Source organism: Neomonachus schauinslandi, chromosome 5, assembly GCF_002201575.2.
Source record: "Neomonachus schauinslandi chromosome 5, ASM220157v2, whole genome shotgun sequence".
Classification (NCBI taxonomy): Eukaryota; Metazoa; Chordata; class Mammalia; order Carnivora; family Phocidae; genus Neomonachus; species Neomonachus schauinslandi.
In genome coordinates, this window is record NC_058407.1 from 99,324,031 (window position 1) to 99,334,484 (window position 10,454).

Here is a 10,454-nt window from a genome sequence, read left to right on the forward strand (position 1 = left end):
TCAATAAAACCCCAGGCCCCAAGCAAAGACGAGACTCTCCTTTTCTTTTCCGAGTCTCCCATGTGCTCTGTATCTGCGCTCTCTCTGTATCTTCAATAAACTCTGCTCTCATTTCCTGCTGGCTTGCATTTGATTTCTATCCTGCACGTAGCCAAGGAGCCCCTCTGTGCACTTGGACCCAGCCGGGCTACATCAATCCCATACCTTAAGTCACTAAATATTAACCACTGATTTTTTTTTCCAATTAAATCCAGTGAGCCTTAGGAAACATGGTTTCTCAGGAGGTGGGGGCTTAGGGATTATACACTGCAAACCTCAAGCCAAATAAAATTAGATTTTGTATCATCCACTACTTTGAATTCTCCAGGTCCGAATTTCCTCCATGCACATAAATAGTCAAAGCTAGATGTGGTTTGTGGACTGGGCAGGGGTTAAGAGAAAACCCAGGACTATACAGCACTTTAGAGTTTACAAGTTTCTTCCACGACACCCTCTGTAGATCAACTTCTGTCTGTGGAACTGGAGACTTATGAGCATGAGGACCTCCTCCAGAGCATGGCTGTGAGCAACAGAGCTAGAACTTGTCCAGCCCCCGAATTCCTTTTTTTTTTTTTTAAAGATTTTATTTATTTATTTGACAGAGAGAGACACAGCGAAAGAGGGAACACAAGCATGGGGAGTGGGAGAGGGAGAAGTGGGCTTCCCGCCGAGCAGGGAGCCCAATGTGGGGCTCGATCCCAGGACCCTAGGATCATGACCTGAGCCGAAGGCACACACTTAACCAAATGAGCCATCCAGACGCCCCTTCGTCATGATTTTTTTTTTTTTAAGATTTTATTTATTTGACAGAGAGAGACAGCGAGAGAGGAAACACAAGCAGGGGAAGTGAGAAAGGTAGAAGCAGGCTTCCGACAGAGCAGGGAGCCTGATGTGGGGCTCGATCCCAGGACCCTAGGATCATGACCTGAGCCGAAGGCAGACGCTTAACGACTGAGCCACCCAGGCGCCCCCAGCCCCCGAATTCTTAAGTCTGGGGCCAGAGTCACTGCGCTTAGATGTGACCATATTGTTCGCCCTCCGCTTCCATCTGCTGCTTATCAATCCCAGCACCCCCTCCACCCTGGATCCTGAACACCTGTGCAGCCCTCCTCCTCCCACCCATTCCCTCAACTTCCTCAGAAGCCCACCTCTCCACAGGTCTCCTTGTTTGGGGACACTCTGGGGAGTGACACATGAAAGGGAATCTAATCAGAGATCATCAATAGGCAATATTAGCAGAGCCAAATGAAGTCCCCGGCTGGATGAGAGTCAGCTAGCCCTGGCCAGCAGGCAGCCAGGACCCCTAATTCCATTTCCTCTTGGTTATTAAAATGATTTTCCAAGAGATAGTCCCATCTCAGGAGAGTCACAGACTAATAAAGTGCAGTCAAGGGCCCAGAAAAGACCTGTATCCATGCCCCCCTCCCGTTTCCTTTGGCTGCTCACTGGCAAAGCCTCTGGGGGGTGTTTCTGCAGTGGGGAGGGATCTTCACTTTCCCTCTTGAGCCGTATTTCTCACCCTGACCCTGCCCCCACAAAAAGCCCAGCAGCCTTCCTCCTTTCACTGAAAACTCAGGCACCGGATCTCCTTGGACAGCTCTGAGCCCAGGGTCACAAAATAAGGGCCGTGGAACTGCAGAATGGGAGAGTCAGATTCTTCCAGCCGGTCGTGCAGGCAGGGGAAGGGGGCGCCTGGGGATCATGCCCAGCGAGCACCTTCGTTTCATAGATGAGAACCCCTAGGCCTAGAGGGGGCCACACCGGAGGTCCCAAGAGCAGGAGCAACAGGTGAAACTGGCAACGGGCAAGAGAGTCATGGCAGCGAGTCATCATCTGCCCCTTCGGCAAATATTTACCCCATGTCTCTGATGGGCCATGGGACTCTACTCAACACTGAAGCACACACATAAGTGAGCTGTAGAACCTTCCCTCCAGAAGACTGCAGTCTTGGGGCTGGGGAGGGGGGCAGTGAACACAAAACCAGATACTGCTAATAGAGCATCGTAAGTGTGGGCACAGAGAGCTGCCCAGGACACAGGGAGCCGAGTGGGGAGGCTCACAGAGGCCAACGTGTCTGAGTCCCGCAGGCGCTCAGAGCCCAGCAGAAGTCGGAGCCTTAGCCTGTAATCAGCAATGACAGCGGACATACACCTGTTGACTGCGTCCTCAGCACGGTTCTCATTCCATCCTTCCCATCTTCCTCTGAGAACAGTACCGCCAGGATACAGGTCAGGGAAACTGAGGCAGGGAGAGGCTAGCTGCCTTTCCTGAGGTTATGCAGCCAGGAGAGGGAGAACTGGGGTCCTAGCTCCAGAGTCCACACTCCAGCGTGGCCCGTGCTCCTCTGCTCCCGGGTGACCGCAGGTCCTGTTAGGCCACTATGGCCAGCTATGAGCTCCCGGTCCAACACTGCCCCATGCAGCTGGCGGCCTGGGGCCTGAGTCACGTTTAATGATCTCAGCTTCCCCAAGCCCTGGCCCTGCTCTGACCTCCCAGGGTGTCCCTAATCCAGACCTCTGCAAATACCACTTGCAGAATTGTTTCCAAGCAACAGGATAGTGTGCCTTTTCTCTTTGGCCCCCCCAAACAAGCATTCCCATCTCCTGCGGGCAGAGGCTCTACACCCAGAGTCACCCGCACGTTCTCACCTGGGGCCCTCGGTTCCGAAAACAGGGAGCAGCGCTTATAAGCTGCTGCCATGTGTGCTGCGTGCTGCATGCGCAGCGCCTGGAGAAAGGTGTTAGTCTCGTCCACATTTAACAGAGAAGAATTCACACAGGAACAAAGACTCCCAGCAACCCAGGGCAGGTCTCAGGGCCACTGGCTGCAAGAGTCAGCCTTCTGCCCCAGGTCTGCTCATCTCCAAGGCTGGCTGGAGTTCAAGGCATCGTCCATGACCATGAAACTTGAGTGGTGAATCTGCGAAGCCTCCATCTTTGGCTTCAGGCACAATGCTGTATCCAACTGAGCTAACCGACCGTGGCCCGGAAGTAATTGTCATAATATCAGAAACCCATTATGACCCACGAAGCCTCAGAAAGATGCTTCAAGAATCCGTCTGTGAGTTGAAAGCGATGCTGAGCATTATGCACCCCTGGAAACAGCTGCCTAGGGGTTCGGAGACAGCAGAACCATCCCAAGACGCAGAGCCAGCCTCGTACAAACCCTACCTTTTGCCTCCCAGACATTACATCCTCTGAGCCGAGGGGAAGCCATCCTTGTGCGGAGAACAGTATGACATGACACCAGAAAGGATAATGCAAATAATCTCAGAGTTGCACAAATTGCCCCTTTGTGGATCCCTGATTGGTGAACAAGGCAACCCTACAATGAAGCAATTGTATTCAAGCCATTTTCCATAGCAGCATCCCAGAGAAGCCTCAATCTACACCCTCCACTCGTGGCTCCTAGAGGCTCTGCCCAATTTACATTGACCTTGTCTGTGGTCGTCTGTGGTTTTCTGAAGCAGGCAGTGGGTTAAGTCTATTACCAGATTCCAGGGGAAAGGACTGCCAACTTGAGCTCATTAAATTGTGAGCATGCGTGGGGTGCAAATCTTGTCTTGTCACTTTCCTCATTAAACCTTCAGTGGCTTCTCAGTGCCCAAGGCAAATAGCTCCCTGACATGGTGGCTCCTGAGGCTCCTGACCGTGGGCCCTGGCTGTATCTTCTCACTGCTCTCCCCTGGCCCTGGCCTTCGCTCTTCTCTTCTCCTCTTTTCCAAATGTGTCACTCCCTCTGGCCACCTTTGGGCTGGGCCTGGGCATAGATGTTTCCCCACTTCTCCCTCCCTTGCCTTGCCCCTCTGCTTCTGCTTTTGTGAGCTCCTGCTTAAAGTCGTATCTTCAGAGAGGCTGTCTTAAAAATTTAAAAAAAAAAAAAAAGATTTCTTTATTTCAGAGAGAGAGTGCAACAGGGGGAGGGGCAGAGGGGAGAAAGAGACAAGCAGACTCCCATGAGTGCAGAGCCCCTGTGGGGCTCGATCCTATGACCCTGAGATCATGACCATGACCCGAGCCAAAATCAAGAGGAGGAGGCTTAACCAGGTGCGCCACCCAGGTGCCCCCAGAGAGGCTCTTATTCCCTCAGCCTCTGCCTTTCCTCTTCCATCATATTATCATTCTTGTCTAGGCTCTGCTCTTCCCGTTTCCTGTACATTCCAGGAGGGCAGACGCATCTGTTTTGCTCACTCCTGTGTTCCCAGTGCCTAGCGTCATGTCTGCTACACGGGAGGGACTCAAGAAATCTCTACAGAAGGGGGTAAGTTAGGAAAAACTACTTGCTTAGCTCTCCTGGTTCCAACTGGGATGGAACCACAGTCCTTGTGCTGAAGATGAAGTAGCATCCCGTGCTTGATCCGAAAGCCATGCCCAGTCTCCAGACAACAAGTGGCAAGGGTACCCTCTCTTGTCCTCAAATAGATTTCATGTTTCGTGGTGACATGTGGCGGTGTGTGCAGCAAAGCATTTCAGCATCTCTGGGTTTTGCTCCTTCCTCCCTGCACTGATGTTCTCTTGGGAGGCTCAATCCTTGCCCTGGGCACAGAGAAGGATCCCTATTTTTCTGTTCTTCTAATGCCTTCTGACTCACAATGCCACAGTGGCATGTGCCTCGGCCACATTAATGACAATTTGTGACACTGGAGAGGTGGCTGGTTATTTCCTATTAAGTGGAGCCAGACAGCTCTCATCTAAGCATTTCCATGGTTACTGCAATCCAGATGAAGCTCCCAGCCTGGTCCCCACTCATCCCTCTTGCCAGGCCCAGAGCATGCTCCCGAGCCACTAACCCGGGCCCTCAAAGAGAATAGGTGCTCTGAGTACACAAACTCAATACATTATTAATCACAACCAAATACCACTAGAGGAAAAGTCTCCTGGGAATAGCAACATGTGTCTGATTCCAGAGTAAAGCGAACATTTTGGATTGCTACTGCTCTTCTCCGTGGGATATGAATCATGCACTAGACATAGACTCTAGGATCGGTCTCAGGGTCACCGGGAAGTCCTTGTGTCTGGAAATGCAGGTGGAGAGAGCCAGAAGTGGGGGTCCTGACCAGGTGCCCCAGGTGGGGCTACGGCATCTCGCTGATTGAGGATCTTTTCATTCTAATGGAAGGACACGTGCTGTTGGTGTCAGTCAGTCACTTCCTGCTGGAGGTCTGAGAGATCTCCACAAACCACTTGTGAGGCCTTTAAGAGCTAATGAACAGGAGCCAGTAAGCAGGCCGCTCTGCCCAGGGCTTTTGGCAGAAACCCTACATGTGTGTCACCTACAGTGACCAGCCTGCAGTCCTGGGGCCGCACCAGCTGCTGACCTTGGCTCTGACAGCAGAGCCTGCCGCCCCCAGGACCTTCAGAGGCCCACAGGCACTGGCACCCAGGCATGCTTCTCAATAACGGAGTTGGCATGCAGGGCAGAAATATTATTAAAATAGCAATTGTAACTGGAATTGCGATTGCGCTTTACACATTCCAAACATGCTTTATATTAATCTCATTTCCTCCAGGTCATCTCTTTCTGAGTCTCATGGATGTAGAGTAACTTGCCCCACAGTTAGTAAGCGGCCCCACTGGGGTTTGCCTCAGTCTTTGGCTCCAATCCTCACGGTGTGTGGCAGAATTGTCCAGTGACAGATGCTTCCCTTTGAAGGAGGGACAGCAGGGCCTGGGTCAAGTGACGTAGCATCCAGGGAGTTTCTTCTGGCCAGTTTGCTCTGGCTGCCCCTGAGGCTGAGATGCTAGCTGGAGCCTAGTATTTGGGAAAGACCCTTTTCACTTCTGCTATGATAAATGACTTATGGTTAGGATCAAAAAGGGTCCCGGGTCTCCTTGAGTGCTGTCATTCTCTGAAAATGATAGACTGGGTCCTTCTATGGGATTCACAGATAGCATATTTTCCTTCTGTTTCATAGGCTTAATGACTGAGAGATGCTAAGAAGGCTAAAACCTCACCGCCCAGCCTGGCAGGGCTTGTGACACTGAGCTGGGCTCAGACTACGGATGTGGTGGGATGGGGTAGAGTGGGCTGCTGAGGGAGGTGGCTGAGGGACCTCATTTTTCAACCAGCCAGTGTGGCCGTGAGGGTAGGGACAGTGCCTGCTGACTCTGCTGCCTGCCATTGCCTAGCTCAGGGCCAGGAGCCTGTTAAGTAGCTGATAAATGCTTGTTGGCCAAACTTCTGATTGTTGAACGTGTTGTGTCTGAGCCTGAGCTGAATATGAGCTTGTTGCTTTCCATGGGTTGGGCTCCGGGCAGCCTGGGAGGCTCTAGATGTGGTTAGACAGGTGTGAGGAGATCACCCATCCTCAAGCAGGCTTATCCTGGCAATCCCAAGACCACAAGCCAAGGGTTTGGGGGAAGCCTGTGGAGGCCCGAGGGTCTAAGGCAAGCTGGAAGGCCACATGGATGGGGTTGTGCTCAGAAGCCCGGTGTGCAGGGAGGAGCTCTTCAAGACTCTAGGCAGGGAACCAGAAAAATATGTCTTCGGGAACAGGGCTCCAGAACCCAAGGTGGGGGCCCTCTGTGCAGTGGCAGGGTGGGGTGGAGAGCAGTGCAAGAATAAGAGAGACTCAAAGATGAAAGATAGGCGATCACCCCTTGATCACAGCTGGCCCCTAGGCCGAGGACAAGGTCTTAGCTGGGTGGCTGATCCTAGGCATGAGAATGGGCTGAGATGTCTGGCTTAACTGCACTGTGTTGCAGAGGTCCTGATTCAGGCAGGGCCTCGAGGTGGGGCTCCAGCTGTTGTGCCCGGGGGAGGAAGGCTGTAGAGACAGGGGAGCAGGGAGGGCCTCGCACAGGGGAGACGGCCTCCATGGGGTGGTTTGTACAAGAGTAAGGAAAATGTCAGCCTCTCCCCAGGGGCAGGATAGAGGGACAGGAAGCCGGTAATCCTAGAATGGCTCCTGGACACATTCCATGATGTCAAGCTGGCCAGCTGTCACCGTCTCCCACCTGCACCCCATGCTGTTCAAGGGGATGGGCAGAGAGAGGCCAGTTCCCGCCCCTGGAGCCTGCGTTCTAAAGGCAAAGAGGGACCATGCTTGCAACGACCCTCAGAGTGACTCAGGGAGACAAGCTCAGATAAGACCCCAAAAGAGGCCCCCTGGCTGTGGGTGTGGGGAGAAGTCGGCTGGGAATGGAAGGGAGAAGTTCCCCCAAAGAGGAAGAAGAGGACAGGAGTGCACTAGTAGGTTTGTACAGTCTTTAAGGATAAAAAAAAAAAAAAGGTAGGGTCAGGGACAGAAGAGGTTTCATAAGTGAAGTCATATTTGCCACGCCTCTGTTGTCATGCCGAGACCCCATCTCACACACCAGCTTGGATGCAGAACGTGTTCCAAGCAGATATTGCTTATTTTCCACTGAATCAGAAGGAAATTACAGTTCCCATTAGAGCATTCCCGTGGGCAGGAGGAAGGGGCTGCTGTGGAGGTGCTCCTTCCTGCCTCCCCAGGCCTCACCCCTGCAACCCAGGAGCAGAGATGGGAATGACGCGACAGGGGCTGGAGACCCAGGGCCAGGGCAAGCTGCAGGGGTGACCTTCTTCTCTTCTGGTGGCTGGAGAGGCCTGAAGGACCTCTGGGCCTCCGCTCAGCCCAATCCTCCCCTGTCCCCCAGCAATGTCAGGGATGCCTGCAGGCCCCAAATGCCTGCAGCATCCGGCGTGGGGGGTGTCATCATCCTGATTGGCTCCTGCTAATGTACAATTTTACCCCATTGACCATGGATGGAATCCTCCATGAACTTGGCTGGGCTCCCTGCCCAAGGAAAGGCAGAAGGTAGGAGTTCCCCAAGTGCCACCACAGTGAAAAGCCACTACTGCGTTTCCCTCAAATGGCCTCTGGGGGAGCCCCCACCCCCATGTCCTTCTTCAAGCCCCCTTCCCTCTCCTAACACATTCACTGCTGTCCCCTCAAGCTTTTCTGTCCTTCTTGTCTAACATATGGACTACATGATGTTAGCTGTACTTGTCCAGGTACAAGGAGAGGCCTCCAGGCCTGGCTTCAGAGGGACCCGCACGGGTGGTGGAGGGACCACTGAGCAAGACTCAGGTCCCGGCCCAGCTCTGCTACAACCCCACTCCTCCTCCTGGGGCCTCAGTGGGTCCCTGCTACAGAACGGGTGGGGGCACCTCTGCCCCTAACTCCAGGACTCTGGGGAAGCCAACAAGTACATTATGGAAGGGTAGGGGCCACTGCTGCTGGAGTTGCTCATCTTTCTCAAAGGCACTGCCAGCCCCCGGACGCCCCACCTGCAGCCAAGCCAAGTGCTACTCTACCTCCCTCTGTCTGGGGCCCACTCAGCTCCACCCACCACCTCCAAAGGGCCCTTTTTTCTTCCCAGCACCTGGGGTGTCTCTCCCAGGGGAGATGATGCAGATGAGATCTCCTGTCTCAGAAGCTAAAGAATAACCCAAACCTAAACCAGATCAAAATGCTTCACCATACCTGGCAAAGTACACTGACTCCCATCCCACGGAGATTCAGTTACCACACTTGGATGGAGGCTGCAAGTTTTGCTGACAGGTTTCTAATGGAAAGTATGATTGGCTAGAATTGGAATGCAGGGCAGCCTTCTACTAGCTAGAAGGAAACAAACACGGGCTCCAACGGGCCCAGCATAGCTTTTCTTGGGGCACCTGAGTACTGTTGTGCAGTTTTTGTGCCAGACCAAGGGACAGGGGGGACTGAAATTCACTTTGCCTGCCAAGTAGAGCATCCACAGAGCTATGTGTGCCTTCAGGAGGGCCCTTTTAAAATCCAGGCAAAGAACCCATATCTGCCCACAGAGCCTGTCCCCCTTTCTGAGTGACAGTGGTTCTAAAGAGAATATTTCAGAGCTGATGGGGGCAAGAGATAACATAAAGATGCAGGTGGGTGAAAATGTGGTTCTGAGCCAAGTGGTAGGCACCCAGCTGAGACCCAAATGCTGCTTGGGGGCAGCTTCCGGTGAAATTGCACAGAACTCACAGTGGGAGAGAAGGAAAGAGAAAGAGAGAGAGGGTCCAAGATTCCACTGACCTCAGAGTATTAGGGCCAGGGGGACTCCAGGGTCACCTAGATACATCATTTTTGGAGGTGTTTGGTTTTGGTCTTGGTTCCTTTTCATTTCTTTATTTCATTTTTATTTTGAGTAGTAGAATCCTTTTCCCAAAGAAAATTAAAACAGATAAGGGAAGCATTGGGTTGTTTCTTTTTTTAATCTGGGGAGAGGGAAATCCATAGCTCTGCCCACCTTGACCTGGCACCTCCCCCAAGCCCTAGGGCTCCCCAGGACACAATGTGGAAAACATTCACCTAGTCCAGCTCCCTTTCCTCAGTGGTAATAAGGAAAATGATGTGACTTGCCCAAGGTCCACTGAGGCAAGCCTACACCTCCATGGCCCAGGATCTGTTCCTTCCCACACAGCAAAGAGGCAGACCCTCAGGCTCCTTGGCAATGGAATCTTCAAGGCAGCTAGGCCTGGGTTCCTGCCCACAGGTAAGGCCCATGTCTTTCCCTCGGGTGATTGTTCCCAATCACAGAAATCCCTCATCTGGTTCTGCCCTCTCCACGATGGAACCAGAGTCTAGAATCTGGTTGACGATTCAACCCTGCAGGGTTGAAGAAGTTGAGGGCACTGGAGATTTACCAACCATGCTGAGGATGGGGGAGCTGCAGTGAGAACCTGGGGTACCATCCTAGGACCCAGTCTCACTGGGGCTCAGTGGGAAGGCCCCCGTCAAGGTGGGTGAGCTCCTGTTGGTGCGGAGGGTGGCAGGCCAGGCCAGCTACTGGCCAGGGGTGAGGGAGCAGGGATGAGACTCTGTGCAGTGCTGCAAACTTTCAGCACCTCGGACAAGAACAATCTCCCCACTAGCCTTCCACTCAGACCCTGCCCCAGTCTCTCCCCAGGGACCCAGGACCACCATCTCCTGCTTTCTCCGGGCCCTCCCAGCAGGACGCATATCCCGGATTCTCCTGTTCCTGAGCTTGGCCTCCCTCCAGGCAACATGTAGCCTCCTATTCTAGAGCGTTCTTGGTTAGCTCACATCCCCCCACCTCACTGCTAAGTCCCTCTTCCCACCCCCTGAGAGTTTGCAGCGAACATGCCCTTGAACCAGTCGTGACTTTCACGGCTGCTTCGACCATGAGCTGCCTTCTGGGATCTGGGAGCAGCATCCATTGCTCCTTGGATCTCCCGTTCCTATGGGGCCTCTGATGTCCTTCCGAGCCCTCCCAGCCCAGAGCACCAGGAACACAGCCAGGCCATCGATTCGCTCTCATGTGCATTTATTGAGTGCCAACAGAGTGCATGGTACTATGCTCAGGGTTCAGAGCCACAGTCTAGTCAAAAGGAGACCAGAGCTAGTACAGAGAACGTTTCATAGCTGCTTAACATCTGTAAGGGACGGGGAACGGGGAGAACTAATC